Raw genomic sequence first — 16,787 nt, 5'->3', positions numbered from 1 at the left:
TTGGTTTCTACATGTTTTTCGTCCGCTTTAAAAACTATTCTCGCCTGGAGTTGGGGTTAGAGTTAGGATGTCGCAGAAAGTGATTCTAACCCCAAGCGAAAATGGTAAAAAATAGGAAAACAAAATATAAAATTACACGATACAGAAAGTCGTGCCACAGGCACGAAAAACTGTTTCTAGAAATTTGTGCTGTGTGCCACGAAAAAAAAACATTTGTGCTCCAAGGGCACGAAAACTGCGGAAAATCGTGTCAATAGCACAAATAAATTAATCAGAAATCTCAAAACTATACAAATTTCTGTGAGATTGGTTTGAAAAATGGGATTTGGACTTACAGTATGAACATGACAGGTTTGTACTAACTGGATCCAATGAATAGAAGTGATATGAATCCGTCCATGTGCATAGTTCTGTTATGAATCCCACAGACATGTCTGTCCAGTTCTGGATGGTGGCCCTGTCCTAAATCATGAGATCACTTGGCTTTAGGGAGAGATGCAGTGCATCCATTGTTCTGGTCCAGAAGTAATAAAACTCCCTCATGCTGTCCGGCTTGCAATGGCTCACTGCTGTCTCTTTAAGGCTAACATGATTTCACCCCTGACTACTGTGATCAGAAGGTCTCACGGCTTTGATCTTTAACTCTCTGTCAATCAAAATTAGTTATCCTTCAATACTGATCTCTACTCTTTCCCCTCCCTTCAGAGGCCTGTCCAAGAACAAGCATGACTTTGTTTATGCTGAATGTCTTCATGAAAACGGTCACATGCTGAGCTTGAGTTGCTTCACACGAGTGCCACATGTCACCTTTGAGTTGACTATCTTGCGATGAGCAGCATTTCTATTTGATGATTAAGATGCGAGTGAAGCTGGCTATTGAGACTCAAACTCAAAAATGCATAAATACAAGGTTTCATGTATATCAACATAGATAAAAAAAACAATTTTTAACAGGAAAAAATAATTTTTTTAGAAGTTTTGCCCCAAGTCCTGGTCAATTTCTGACCTTAATGTGCACATAGACAAGCCTGTTTTTATTAAAAGATCTATGCTTTAAATTATAAATGTGCTTGAAAAGAATGTAGACATTAAACTTCCTCAGCAGTCTCTCTACACTAAGAATATTACTTAGTTTCTTTACTTACCTTCATCGACATTCCAACAGAAAGGTGAAGTGGAAGTTCTGGAATGACTCGATGACTTCTTCAGGAGTGACTGCTTCCAAAAGAGCTCTGCTCACTGCCAAATAATACATCATCATTCAACTATTCTGCCCGCTTATTCATCTTTCTGTCCACATCAATTTTTTTCTCCCTTTTATTGTTTTTCCTTGTTGGTGAGTGTGTGGAGTTTGAGCATTTTGTCTCTGTTAAGACCTTCACGTCATCAGAGAGTGACTCACAAACAGATCACTGAGGACCATTCAGTCATAAAGATATTTGATACTGGAGTTTGCTGAAAGCTCATCTGTTTCGGAGCTTTTTCCTGTGAATCAAACTTAAAGAGCTAAGTGCAACCCGAGATTTATTTTTAAAGCCAATCAGAACATAACAAATATAGCATAAATCACTGCTGATGGAAATAAATGTTGTTTGAGCTTTAAAAGGAAAGCAGAATATTATAAAGCTGACCTTATATAGGTATAAATTTGTGCTATATTTGTGTTATCTCGTCAATTAAGAGAAAACATTTCCATAAAAAATAGAATTTTTATGTTAATCTGCAATACTGTGATTATCCACTTACCCAATTTATGAAAAAATCGTTCTTTCGTTGTGTTTTACCCAAGTAAATGTCTTCTTCCAAGATCTTAAATGATATACATTGATGAAAATATATTTTAGTGACTGAGGGTGGGGTGAAGCACTGGCCAGATCGAGCAAGTGACAATACTTTTTACTTGCCCGAACGTCTCCCATGCTGGCCACAGGGCAGTCCTTTATGTTGAGCCCTGCGTAATAATTCAAGTTGTTCAAACTTAAACATTTAAAGGTGCAGTGTGTAAATCCACTGCTCACCCCTCGCTTGTGAAACACATAGAGAAGCTATGGTAGCCACCACCGAAAAAACATGTAATTGACAGACAACTTAGTTTGTCCGTTAAAGGCTTCTGTAGAAACATGGCGGCACAAAATGGCGACTTCCACGTAAGGGGACCCTCAGTGTACGTAGATAAAAACATCATATTTTAAGGTAATAAAAACATAACGGTTCATCATAAAAAGGTCTTTATACACCCCTGATAATATAGTTTTGTATATTATTTTGCATTTCTGTCAAGAGGTCCTTCTAAAAATTACACACTGCACCTTTAAGTGCAAGTTTAGATGCAAAACCCTCATTGTTTTACCAGGCTCTTATGTTTAGGTTCAGTAATTTCACTTTAATGGCAAAGAAAAGGTATTAGTCAGTTATTTTGTCGTTTCATTAGTATTTAAGAAATTTGCCTGTCATTTGCTGCAAAACCCTCTAAGTGCATGCACTTTTGGCAAAAACCTTGTTTCCCAAACCTTGTTTCCCATTTCCATCCTGTCTCTCTCCAGCCACTCTTCATTATCATTTCTAAATTAAAGTAAAAGGCTCAACAATTCAGTCAATATCCTGATATATTCAGTAAACCTCCTTTAACCGGGTACTCTTGCAGCTCGACGATTGAAATCTGACGTAAGCGCACAGTCGTTCATCAATTTTTTTACTGTGCACTTAGAGGACTTTGCTTAAAAAGGCATGTGGTGTTAAAATGATTCTGCCAACAAACTGGTATTTCTGAATGGCCTAAGGCAGGAATTAAGTAGATTTGAAGCGAAACTATTTTGACGTTTGAGGTTGAGGTTTTGGTTAATGTCATTATTGCATTTTTGACGGAGGTGGTGTTTAGCGGCTTCTATATCTAAGCTCTTTATATTTACCCAACCATATAGTTGAAACATCTCAGCATTTTGCAGTGTATTTATGAGAATTTCAACTTTATTTTTCCCAAGTTATTTATTTAATTTAGGATAATGAACAAACTTTCAAATTGTCCTCGGAGTTCATTATGATGCAATATCCATCTTAATCTCACGAGAAATTGTACATATTTTATGAGTTAATTCATATTACTTCATACGAAGTTAATCGTGCAAAATTGTACAATTCTCATGAAAAAACAACAACTAAAACCGAACCCTTAACCCCAACATCACAAACTTACGAATGTGGTCATATGAATTTATACGAATTAGCCAACTCATAAAATATGTACGAATTCTCCTGCGATAGAGTTGCAATATCACAAGGAAAATGTAACTACCTTTCAACATTCTCCGCAGATGAAACTCATGTTCAAAAAATCCAACAGCCTACCCTTCCCTATTTCACCACTCCTTTTATGCCAACAAACCAAATTCCTACCTTAATCCACTGACCCAAATTTCTCTTTGGAGATCATAACAGCTTTACATCTGTGTGTTTCCAATAAACAGACACAACGGATCAAACGAAGCACGCTCCGCAATACTCATTTTCAAAACCATTCCAAACATTCAGACACAATATACCACATCAGACATCTCATGATACTCGGTGCACAGAGCATCCTAACTCACTAAGCAGCCTGACCTCAACTGTCTAGACTCATTCAGCACGTTTCTTTACCTGCGTGGACCTTGCCAATAAAAATATGTAGACTAGCAGGGTTACAGCGCAAGGGGAGAAAGGTTATGCTAGCTTGGGGTATTCAGATTCACTGAGTTCGTAAAATATAGTCTGGAGCAGGAAGAGTGACCTGGATAGGCAGATAAATCTAATTAGTACTATCATGGGGATAAATGCAAGACTGTAGATCATTTTACCAGCCTTGCTGTTTGTTATTTATGTCTCAATGTACAATTTAGGGCCAATTCAGCTCTATTTCTATTGTGTATGCAGTATGATTCTGAATCACAGGATTGGTATTGAAAGGGAGACCACATTTTATGTTCGCGGTCGATGGCTCTAACAGAGAACAAAGACAACATGGCCATTAAAAGCCTCCTTGTATTTAATATGAATGATATCATTCAGACCCCTTGAACTCTCTGATCTAAGCATTGTTTTAAAAAAATTCTCTCCGCACCTCAGGAAATCACTGGAAAAGGTGGGATTGTTTGTTTGCACAAAAAATTAATGAAGGTTCTTGCTAGATAATATATGTAGGCGTACAGCCATGGGATGCTGGCAGTCGTCATTTGGAGTACGAGAAGGCAGAGGTGAGCCAGAGGCCACAATTCACTTACGCAGTTGTGCACTGATCAAACACCAAGCAGTAATACTAGCAATTTCTCCTAAACGCCATTGAGCATGAAATGTGGGGTTATTAGGTTAAATCGCAAAATGTGATGGTGAAAATTGGACTTAAATTACACCTGATATTTCCACATGGAAAGGAAAGTCCGTGAATGGGTTTTGAGGGGAACAAAACAAAATAAAACCATGAATGAATGGATAAGCCATAGCTGATTATAAGACAATTAATCTATCAAATGGATTCTGGCACGATCAGACATTTAAATGAATGCATATTAACTTGCACAAAACCATTTTTTAAAAATATGATAGAATGAATAAGTATTTAAATATTATTATATCATTATTTTACTTTTCCTCAGACTTCAAAACATTAATCTGAAAGAAAACGATCTGGAGTTGTTTGAAATCTAGACTGATTCTTAAAGTTATTAATGATTCCCATTAACATTTTGTTTGAAAATATTGCTTCATATTTCCAGTTAAATATTTCTGGCATGAAGGATTAAGCTTGTCAGTACAAGTTACGAAAATACAATATGAAAGGGAAATAACAAAATAATTTGTCTGATGGAAAATATTTAGGCATTTGTAAAACCAAATCAAATTTTTGGCGATATAAATATTATTTTATAAAACAAGTTAACGGCATGAGGTCAAAGAGATGTATTTTCACAACATTTAAATACAGAACTGTCATTGTTCCCATTCATTTCTGTATATATTTGTTTTATATCATTGAAGTTTCTTTTGACTGTAATTTCATCCTGGCACTCACCGATAGGGGTTTAAAGGTCACGTTCTTTCTGATCCCATTTTTTAAACTCTTGTTACTATAATAGCATAAATAATAGCTGTAAAATGATAAAGCTCAAAGTTCACTGCCAGGTGATATATTTTTACAGATTTCGCCTTTCAAAGCCTACAGTGAACGGCCGGTTTGGACTACAGCCCTCTACTTCCTGCTTTAATGACGTCACTAGAACAGTTTTTTGACTAAACTCCGCCCACAGGAATACGTCAGTCGCCAGCTAAGCTAACGACAAGCTAAGCTGCTATCGAATCACAACATACTAAACAAACTACACCATCAGAACTCGATACGTATTTCTGAAAGAGTGACTTCATAGAACAAGGAAGACATTAGCCCGTTTTTAGGACAGTGAAAACTGCTGTATAGAGATAAGTACATTGTGTGAAAAATACCGCGTTTTTTACACGTGAAACATGAACACATGTTATATTGCGAACTGTAAACACAATCAAAGCTTCAAAAACACAGAAAGAACGGGGCCTTTAAAGCTTGGTTGAAAAGGTGAAGGTCATGGACCTCTGGGATTTGTCCGGGAAATAACGGCATACCGCTAAGACTTTAATGAATATGAGACTGTCGTTGCAAATACAACAGAATGTAGCTTTGGACATTTTCTTTTTAGTTAATGAATGAAGAAAATGCTTTGTTGACTCAAAATAAACAATTTTAGCTTTCAGGAATCATAAAAGTGTGTATGTTAAGATGAGGTTTCTTTCGAAATGATGAGAATTCGATGAAAACCCTTTCCTTTCTTATTGTTGGGAGACTCACGGCCACTGAAAGATGACTTAAACGCTAACCACAAAACCATCACAATTGATAGATGCCAAACATAGACGGCTATTGTAATATAAAGGGATGGTAAATGCCTGCGGGTCAGGAAAGTGAATAAACATGAATTCGGCGGGAATACTGCAAACCTCTATCATTTCTTTGGAATGTTTGGAAAGAAACGATTTTGCGAACCGTCGCATACAAAGAGAGCCATTAATATGTCAGGGGTCTTGGGCTTTCCTGACAGAGGTGAAGTATGATTACAGTAAAGCCTTGCAGAGTCATAGCCCAATGAAAAAACAAATAACAACACGGAGATCCGCTGTGTATTTTTTCCAGCACACGGGGTAAATCGGGCAGTTGTAAGAGCAATCTTTGCTTCAGTCTTGAACTCAAAAGGCTACTAATGACCACCTGCATGAACTGCAACACAATGCGGTACGTGATGAATCTGTAGAGGGTAGGAGAAAAATAAGAGAGAAGAAATCCCGCAAAAAGTCTTTTTGAGACTAATTCTGCGGTGGAAGGAAAATATTTGATTAGCTTAACAGTGAGCAGTCAGTAGTGTTGGTCTAGTCTGTGATGATATGGAGGGGAACAGCAGGCCTTTGTCTGCAGACAGAATGGCGCTCGCTATGGGGTCACTGCAGGACTCCAAACATCACAGACGGGGCAAAACTATACACTGGAATTCCTTTCCCTCTATGAATGTTTTATTAGCCATGTGAACAGGTCAGAAAGTCACCCCCCACCATACGATCATCAGCCGTGGCACAGGGGCACATCCAGTCCCGGCTTACTGGCTGCAGCCTGGATCAACTCCAGTGTGGTTAGCTTGATCAAGACGGTATCAGCTTTACAGCTAAAACAACACCATGCTAAACTTCTGGAAAAAGATGCAGTAATGGGAGGCACATGTTAGGGGAGCAAAAAAATACTAAGAGTAAGGTGGTGGCGAAATTTCTGAATTAGACAAAAGTCTCTAGGGGCGTTCTTGTTTGAACAGTGCTTGTTTGAAGGTTTTCACTTCGGGGTTACATTATGTGGCCCAAAGAGTTAAAACAGCTCTTATGATTTGTTTTTGTCAGATGAAAATATCTTGATGTTTAATCACCTACTGTACTTACTGAGACAGTTATTAAGCAATTACCTACACAGTCCTTAAAACTTTCCCCTTACCTTACCACAATTCACAATGGTAAGCTTATAATAATAATTTATATATTCAGGTCGGATTTAATAGGAAAAGTCAGTTGTTTCAATAAAAGGGTTGGTTGCTTCAACCCATGGATTGAAACAACCTAGCATTTGGGTTGAAATTAACCCACGTGTTGGGTTTGTCCATATTTGGACTATGGGTTAAAACAACCCAACATTTTTTAATGTACACTCTAAAAATGCTGGGTTATTTTCAACCCAGCGTTTGGTCAAAAAGGGACGAACCCAACCCGCTGGGTTAAATTAACACAGAAAATGATTATATTTGACCCAACAATGGGTTAAAACAACCCAGCATTTTTAATGGACACTCTGAAAATGCTGGGTTATTTTCAAGCAGCATTGGGTCAAAAAGGTCAGAAAATGGGTCAGAAAATGTTTATATTTGACCCAACAATGGGTGTAACAACACTCTAAAAAGAAACGGTGCCATATAGCACCAAAAGTGGTTCTTTGCTCGTAATCATAGAAGAACCGTTTTTAGTGCCATATAGCACCGGTGAGGCACCAGTGAAGCACCTGTGTAGAACCAAACTGGGGCCATATAGCACCACATATGGTTCTACATAGCACCATATGGCTCTAAACAGGCGCTTCACTGGTGCTTCACCGGTGCTATATGGCACTAAAAACGGTTCTTCTATGATTACGAGCAAAGAACCACTTTTGGTGCTATATAGCACCGTTTCTTTTTAGAGTGAACCTAGCAATTTGTTTTGCAGTCCCTCCAGTGAAACGCGATTATGCGATCGCATGATTCAATGCATAATCAGTCAAAGTCCGCATATTTATGCGGGGGCAGCATTTTTCAAATATGCCGCACTTTCAGCACATAAATTACAGATTTCCGCAGGCAAAATATGCGGGGCTTGCATGATTCTATAATCTCCGCATTTTCTTAAAAAAAGTCACATATATATAGCAGAAAGTTGAAAAATGCGAAGCCATGTCCCGTTGTCATGGGAACGTTATGATTTGACGTGATTATGTGATGTGAACATCATTGAAAAGCTGCAAAAATTGCATAAATATCCTGCATATTCCATTGCATTTTTTAAAAAACGTGCCGCATAATCAAGGATTTTTGCCTGCAACAATCACCAAAAAACTGAGCGTTTTCTGGAAGGACTGGTTTGGAAACAACATTGGTCCTTTTGACCCAAAGCTGAACGTTGAAAAAAAACAACATTTTTAGAGTGTTAGTATAAAGTAACACGTTATTTTACATTTCAAACAGAGATGGAGGTAGAGAGGCACATGCTATAGATGACGGCTTTAATCAGAAACCATTTTAGTTATTGGATAACCAGCTGTAACTATCACCAAAGATATCGGATATAACAAGATTGAGCACTGCTGTTACTATCAATAGGGGACAATGCAACGATCAGTGGAAGTCCAGTTATAAGAAGCAATCATCAATCGATAAAGACTGATGATTTTCTGGGGGAGGGGCTCTATACAGATTCGTGTGAGGTGCTTCATGTCAGGTTTAATTGTTGGCAGTGTTGGGGAAAGTTACTTTTAAAAGTAATGCATTACAATATTAAGTTACTTCCCAAAAAAGTAACAAATCACGTTACTAGTGACTTTTTATGGAAAGTAATACCTACTTTACTTTTAAGTTACTTTTGCGTTACTTTTTCTTACATGGCTGAAGCTTGATTTCTTTCAGGCGTTGCAGATGTTTTTATGACTAAAGTTCTACATTCAGAAATTGCATTTTCCATCGCAAAAATGTCGAGCTCTGCCCTGACATCTCCGTTTCTGACTCAAAGGCTCAGGCCTGCATGCATTAAAAAAATCTAATTAAACTGAAAAGTAACTAAAATATGAATGTGTACATATATAAAGTAATGCATTACTTTACTCGTTAGTTCAGAAAAGTAATATTATTACGTAATGCACGTTACGTTACTTGTAATGTGTTTCCCCCAATACTGATTGTTGGTCAGAAATACTGTATGTTGTTTAATTGTGATTTTAGCATACGATTTTAGAGATACTGTATCTGTCTTTCCCCATTCAAGTAAATAGAACTTTAGTCTTGCATGACTGAAATAACTGCTGGAGCCGTTGCAAACATGGCCACCTACTGGGGCTACTTCCCTATCACATAACTCAATGTTGTTATCCTTAGATGAAATCTCCTTCCGAAAAAATGCCTTGCAAAAGACGATCTCCGGCGAAATTTCATTTTTCAATTTTGTTATTTAACAGGCCTGACCATAGACCACCAGGCAAGACTTCCCAGGCTCTGAATCAATGTTGGCTTAAAGCTTTATTGAGGTGTTACATTGGGAGTTTTTCCAGAGTAAATGTTCAACATGTACCACAAGTAAACACATACGTACACACACACGCACTGTATTCTAATAGCAAACCACCCAATCGAAAAACAACCACAACAGCAGGAGCCATTGTGTTGTGAATGACACATGTTGTGAAATATAGGTGAAAATACATGTAATGTAAAGGCACAACAGCAGTTTTTGCTTTACCCATCGTCTTCCTCAAACAGATATCATATTCTGCATTAAATGCATAGGGGATAAAAAGGTTATTGGCTGAATTACAGTTAAGTTATTAATTTTAAATTAAATAGTGGTAACTGCATTACATAGTACAGTTAAATGTGTTAAATACTGAATAGTAGAGCAGTTTCTCACATTGCATAGATTTTTGGAGCAGTGTGAATACAACAGTTGCGATTCCCAACCTTATAAATCCAGTTGCCAGGAGTGAATGTTTGTGTTTGTTGGCCATGAATTAGCATGAAGACCATTCCTGCTATAAACCTAACAATGAACGAATGACGTAACTTTAGTTTTGGATTTATGTGTAAAAAGCAGAGACAAAATCGACTAACTTCAGACAGATTCAAATGAACCAAAAGTCAAGACAATAAGGAGAGTATAAAATGAAATCATTGCTTTAAATTCTGTATTGGGTTAAACACATCTGAATCAAAGCATTAGCCAATAAGAGCATACAACATGTTCTTAAATACATGCGTGTTTTTGATGTTGTTGACCTTTAACTTTGGACTTTAACTTTCTCAGGTTTGACACAGATTGTAAATACTAAAAGACAGCTGAACTAGTACTCCCTTAGAGCTGACTGAGTGAATATTATGGTTGATAATGCATGACATTAATCTAAAGCTAACTAAGGTGAAAGGCCGATGTAATTTAGTACTCGTGCTGAAAGTCGAACGAGGCTGTCATGCTCCACGTACACATTTGCTTTGAACCGAATGCCCTGGCTCCTAAAATTGTTAACCTCTGTCTAAGCTTGCAGCATAACTGATGTTATAAACAAACTCAAATGTCAAATAACTTAAATCATGTGGAATACAAGGGGTGAGAACAGAGAGACATAATAGAGACGTATTTTCTTTTGTACACTGAATTGTTTTGGATGCTGTATCTTATTCAAAAAACTATCTATGTAAATATATTTTAATGTAGCTATTGTCATATATGGTTTGTAAAGTAATAAATGGTTAAAGTAGTAGAAAATCAGTGACCACTGATTTATATTGGTTCAGTGAATTGTTTGAACATACACTATTAGCAAGGATTTACACATCGTTAAGCTTTTAACACATTATGTGTAATTTTAACACATTATGTGTCATTTTGTGTTAAAATATAGCACAACTTGTGTTAAAAGTAACACAAAATGTGTTGTTTCAATAATAACACAGAGATGGGTGCATTCTGGGACAACACATTTAGTGTGTTGTTTTTAATACATCCGTTCTAAGAGTGTATGAGAAAATAGCTACGTTTACATGGACACATTTTGCCTCCATCGGATTAAAATCCTTCCGATTAATAAATCCTATCATAGCGTTTACATGAACACTTAATAATGTGATCGGATTGATGTGCGTGTTTATATGACACAAGATTTACATCAGATTTGATCATTTGACATGCGCACATTGCACAAATATAGTTTCACGCTGTTTCAAATTGCTTTGTGCCTCATTGATTATAAAGCAGCAGCAAAAACACCCAATCACGTGTGCCCAAAAAGCGTATTTTACTTCACGCGGTGCTGCAGAGACCGTTCGCGAGAGCGAGTCCAAACACACGCGTTTGTGGATCAGAGAATAAACCATGGACTGACCGGACAACGCTGTCTTGTATCACTTTATGGGGAATTGAAAGGATAATAGGAACAAGATTAACAAGACAATCACTTCTTGTGACTTCCTTCAACAAAACAAACTCGAGTTATTTGCGTCACATGTCATTACGGCAATTCTACGTCATTGCACATGTGCATATGCTCCACACTCCCGTCCTGTAGGTGGCGGAAATGCACCTTTCAGTGGGTTTGCCAACCGCCATTGAAAAAAAGAAAAGATGGCACATGCGCAGAGCATCCCAGTTTCAGTTATACATCCGATCAAGTGTATACATGTCATTTTGAGCGGATTACAAACGGTATAAACCACCCCTAACAAGCGGATTAGATTTTTAATCAGATTGGCACTTTTTAGTCCGATTGAGGTGTTTACATGGAGCATTTTTATTCAGATTGATCATTTAAACGGATTACAAATGTCCATGTAAACGCAGCTAATGATTTAAATGGTAAGCCAGCCTGATCTCACAGAAATTTGAACCTATTTTACGAGTTTGCTAATTCATATGAATTGTATAATCGTACAAAAATGTAAAAATATGGTTAATACAAATTATTTCACGGGCTGTTAAATCCTGTTAAATGTTCCAAAGGTGTGCATAATTTTTTGATAAACGCAAACCTGACCTGTCAAATGTCTTAATATAACCACCAAAGCAGTGTCTGTAAGCGTGGTATAAGCAGAATAATTGACTCTGGTCCTTTGAATTATTTGAAAATAATGAGCACCCGCTTCGCGGCGCATTACCACCTTAGGTGGTTTTCTAATAATTTAACGACCCATCGCCAATTATTCCTTACATAGCCACCTCAGAAAATACATATGAATTGTCATGAGATAAGCTTACGTAAGCTTGGAACAATATTTTGTGTATTTGTGGTTAAGTTGGCACCTTTTCCCTGCCATTGACGAGTTATTTTGTCATTTAAGAGAAAACATTTCTCTGCACATGACGCTTTCCTGATGAGTTTTTACAGTAATCTGTAATTCCGCTCTTACCCAATTTATAAAAAAAACTGAAGCAAAACGAATTTTATAACATTTAAAACTTTGTGTATGTTTTGATAACCGTTCTGAATCTGATCTCTAATATAATTCCTTAAGCGGAGGGGTTCAATGGTATTTCAAGCATTCTGACTTATTGACACAGTTATAGAGTTGTTTCCTCATGCTAAACGTAGGCAAAGTGTCAAAAAAGCAGTTGGACGTGTTACATTTTTTGTAATTTTGAGTATTTCTGTGCCGAATGCACTTCGCCAGGGTTCGTACAAGTTTCACTAGTTCGCCTGCGCATTCAGTCTATTGAATGATGGTAAAGTAAAATTTGGCTTGCTGTCCTCAGAGGGAGCTCGAACCCGAGACTCGGCTCGAGCCCCAAGTTCAGAAATCCCCCCTTTTTAACATTGAGCAGAGAGAGAAATAGGCAACATAAAGGAGGAGAATTGGGGAGGAGGAGGGATGCCGGATGAATCGTCAATGTAAGCCGTGGAGATTAACTCGCTTAAATAGGCTATCCGGATGATTGACAGGACTGAATGTTTTAGGCTCCTCCTGAACCTACGTTTAGAACTTCATTTCGGAAAGTTTTTTTCGATTACAGGTCCAACTGACGTTTCAGGGGTTTTCTATATGTATCATTTCTTTATATGGTCACTTCCACCGGAAAACCCCGCCCACCTGTCAATCAGCGGGAGACGCCAGAACTTACAAACATTCACATCACGCAACAGCTTTGTTTAATTTCAAAACTCAACAATGGCACGAATGAAGAAGTGTGTTTTTGGATGTAAGGAGAAGAAATCCAGCCTTATGAAAACAATGGATATAGTTTATTATCCGGGGTAGCAGCGGAGTTTTGCGTGTGTGTTTGATGTGCTGGATTTTCCCAACCGGGTCACGAGTTGCATGCGGTAAGTAAGACTTCTGTCTTATGTTGGAAATAGTCGCGTGCATGGGCCTTTTTACACCTGGTCAGTTCATGTGTTTTCTCTGATCGATAGCTATCTGATTTGTTAAAACTGTTCCATTTACATTTGGCCACATAAATGCATCTTGGCAAAACGGATATGAATCCGATCTTTTACCTCCTCCCATAATGCAAATACACTATTTATTACTCCGCCTTAAAAAAACTTAAGATGACGTTTATGCAAAAATAGGCGGCACTTACTGTATGTTGTACTGTATGTTGGGCAGGGGACGCGCATCTCCTTGCTCGGCATGAGCTGAAGCACGCAGTACAGCGCAGCAGTAGAGTGACAGCGCGGTGATTTCATGTACAGGTCCATGACGGGAAAAGCATTCACAAAACTCTCTCTTAACGTTTATTTCTTTGTTTAATATCATTTGAGTTTGTCATTAGACTTCTATGAAGCTTTTTTACCCGCTTTCATCACCTAATAAGGCAATAAAGCGCTCTTCCAGCTTACTTGCGAGTGACGTGCTTACGTTTGGGAGGAGTAAAGCGCTGACGTATGTGGTTTCATCAACCAGATGCATTTACACTTCTCTAGTTTCATCTGAAATGCGTCCCAGACCACCTCCTGAAGTGGTTTGAGCGATCAGATTTAAATCCGTCTCGAAAACGTTTCAGAGGGCATTTACACCTGGTCTTTTTACGATCAGATAGCTATCCGATCAGAGAAAACGCATGAAGTGACCAGGTGTAAAAAGCCCCCATATTATATAAATGACACGAACATTTGTGAATCATAAGTTAAAACAGTTTTGTATAGTGTTGCATGACTCATACTCGCTCCTCCCGCGGTAGTAACTCCTCCTTCTTCATTTTTTCGTACGTTATCGGAAAGATTCTGTAAAGCTAATCTTTCTTTTATAAATCTGATTCAACTAAAGACTCTTCAGAGATATAACGGATGTTATGTTGTAAATATGCGCGTGCATATATAAATGACATGAACATGTAGTGAATCATAAGTTAAACAGTGTTGTACAGTGTTGCATGACTCGTTTTTGCTCCACCCGCGGTAGTAACTCCTCCTTCTTCATTTTTTCATATATATATATGAATATATATAATTATATATATATATATATATATAATTGTATATTTTTATAAATTTTTTTTTAGGTTAGATCATGCTAAAACTGTATTTTAAAACTGGCTAATGTGCATAAAAGACAAACTAACAAGCAATGACTGTGTCAAAGAAACAACTGTCTATTTATTTTCCGTTTTGTTTAATTGAATTAATGTATTAAAGCATTTTAAATATTACATTGCCAGGACAATACTTGTCTTGTTCTATTCAGTACCAAGATAATTGTCATCTTAATTTAATTTCGCATGACTCCAACACAAATGATCACTGGAAGCGTTGGCTTTTGTTCTGGTGGATGTGTACAGTTCATTGGCTTTATTGAAACGCTCCCACCCCCTTCTCCATTTCAACTTCTCTATGCAATAATACCTTTTAGTACTCCTTATGATCCAACAGTTTTTCCCACAAAACCTTGCTCCGTGTCCGTGGGGTGTCGTGTGTGTTGTCCCTGCAGGTCAGTGGGCTGGAGCAGATAGAGTCATTATTTGGTTAGTGCTCACACCAGCTGGCATTCTCTGTCTGTGAATGAAGAGGCCTTTGTGGATTGTCGAGAACCCGCTGGGCACGCTGAAAACACAACCACATCACGAGGAGCCGAGAAAGGAAGGCCTCTGCAAAAACAGAGAAGACCGAAGTCTCTGCCAGTACAATCACCGCGGTCCTTACAGTCTGTCAAAGAAGTTTTACCCGAGAGACGGCCCTTGGAACATTGCGAGCGCCGGTGGACGAATTCAAGATATCTTTGCGCTCATTGTGGCTCCTCCGCGTGAGAACGAGGGCCAAATGTCTGAAAAGGTATTCTTGGTTGAGCGAGTGTTAAGGTAAACAGAACAAAGCTAGCGTGTCTTAAAGCATGTTCTGGGGTTTCGAAAGACTTATGTAAGCAAGAGCCCCTCGTCTTCAAGCAAAGCAAAAAAAGTGAAATTGTAATTATGGAACATATAATAAAAGATGGACAGACAGCATTGTAAATTTACTGTTAATCAGAGATGTGTCTGTCAATACAGGGCTACTTGGGATGTAAGAGCAACACTTAACAGCGCGGCAGTGTCTTGGAGACGAGTGACAGCATAAGATTTATGAGTCTTGTCATCTTTGGTGGGATTGGCGTATTAAGTTAATGGCACGGTGCTGTTAACTGGAGAATAATTGCCATCAGATGTGGAAATGACAGCAGACGGACTGAGTGGCAGGTGTGATGTGCTGCCTGCAGGTTTAATGCTCTTTACCTGCGAGATCAAAGCTGTCTGTTACCTCACAAGCAAGGTCTCCTGTAACTCATGACCTCATCCTGCTCTCGTGTGATACAGCATCATTGAGGTTGTCATGGGATGTTTTGTTCTCACTGTGGTGTTGATAGCGTTGGCAGAGATGTTTCAAAACATACATATTTTAAGGCGTACGTATTTTACGTGGTGCCAATTTTGAATAAATTTTGTACATTTCTACGATGTGATCAGATAAAGCATGATTATTTGAAAAAGTAAGAATGAAACTCTACCCCTAACCCCAACGTCACTGAAGTTAAAGATCATTCTTTAATGTAATATAGTCTGTTTTTTTACACATAAGCGAGCGTCCACGCACATTGCAAATGTACAAATGTACACGAGGTTTCAAAAATCTGGTGGTGTGCATACAGAACGTGCAAACTCTTCTGATAAGGAAAATTGCATTACACGCACTGTACATGGACCCTCGCTATGGCATAAAAATGACATTACTTCGCCCTTTATCCACCTCTTGAAATACAAGTACATAGTGCCATGAGATTGTGCTGGATATTTTCTCTAACAAGTGTAGATTTTCTTTAATAAAATTTATTTTTTGACATTTTTCACTTATTTAGTATAGGGTCAGTTACACTATTAAACATCTGTGTGCTTTCATCATTGCACAATGGTTATAATAAAAGCTTTTCATTACCTTTCATTCCTTTGTCTTGGTTGTCAAAGCGCTCATGCATGTCAATGAATCAACAATTATGATTTCATGCATTTGCGGGAATTTTTGAGGGTTTGAATCCGGTTTGTTCATGTTTAAATTTCCCTGAGGTGCTACTTGTTAGTCTATACTACATAAACAACACTTCAAGGTGTTTTTAAATTACTGGAAAAACCATTTAACGTCACAGGGTGTCTGGTACTGTAAAGACATTAAATATAAATACATAAAACTGAAATCGGAGATATAAGTCATCAATCATAGCAAAAAAGTGCCAAAGAAATGTTTGGTCTGTGACTGCTCTGTTCTTTCGGTGCTGTGTTTAAACCACTAAAAGCATGGCTCTTAAAACAACACTCTTAAAATATATATTCTGAACTGTGTGTGAATACTGCAGTAACACACTGAGACAATGGATGATGTAACACATGCTGAGAGTGCCTAAAAGCTAAGAAATCCAATGAAAGATATTGCTTTTAAGCACTCTCAGTACAGACGGATCTCATGGAAAGTCATGTTATAGTCACGGAAAATTTTATTAATTTATTTG

Source organism: Misgurnus anguillicaudatus, chromosome 11, assembly GCF_027580225.2.
Source record: "Misgurnus anguillicaudatus chromosome 11, ASM2758022v2, whole genome shotgun sequence".
NCBI lineage: Eukaryota > Metazoa > Chordata > Actinopteri > Cypriniformes > Cobitidae > Misgurnus > Misgurnus anguillicaudatus.
Note: the sequence above shows the minus strand (reverse complement) of the source record.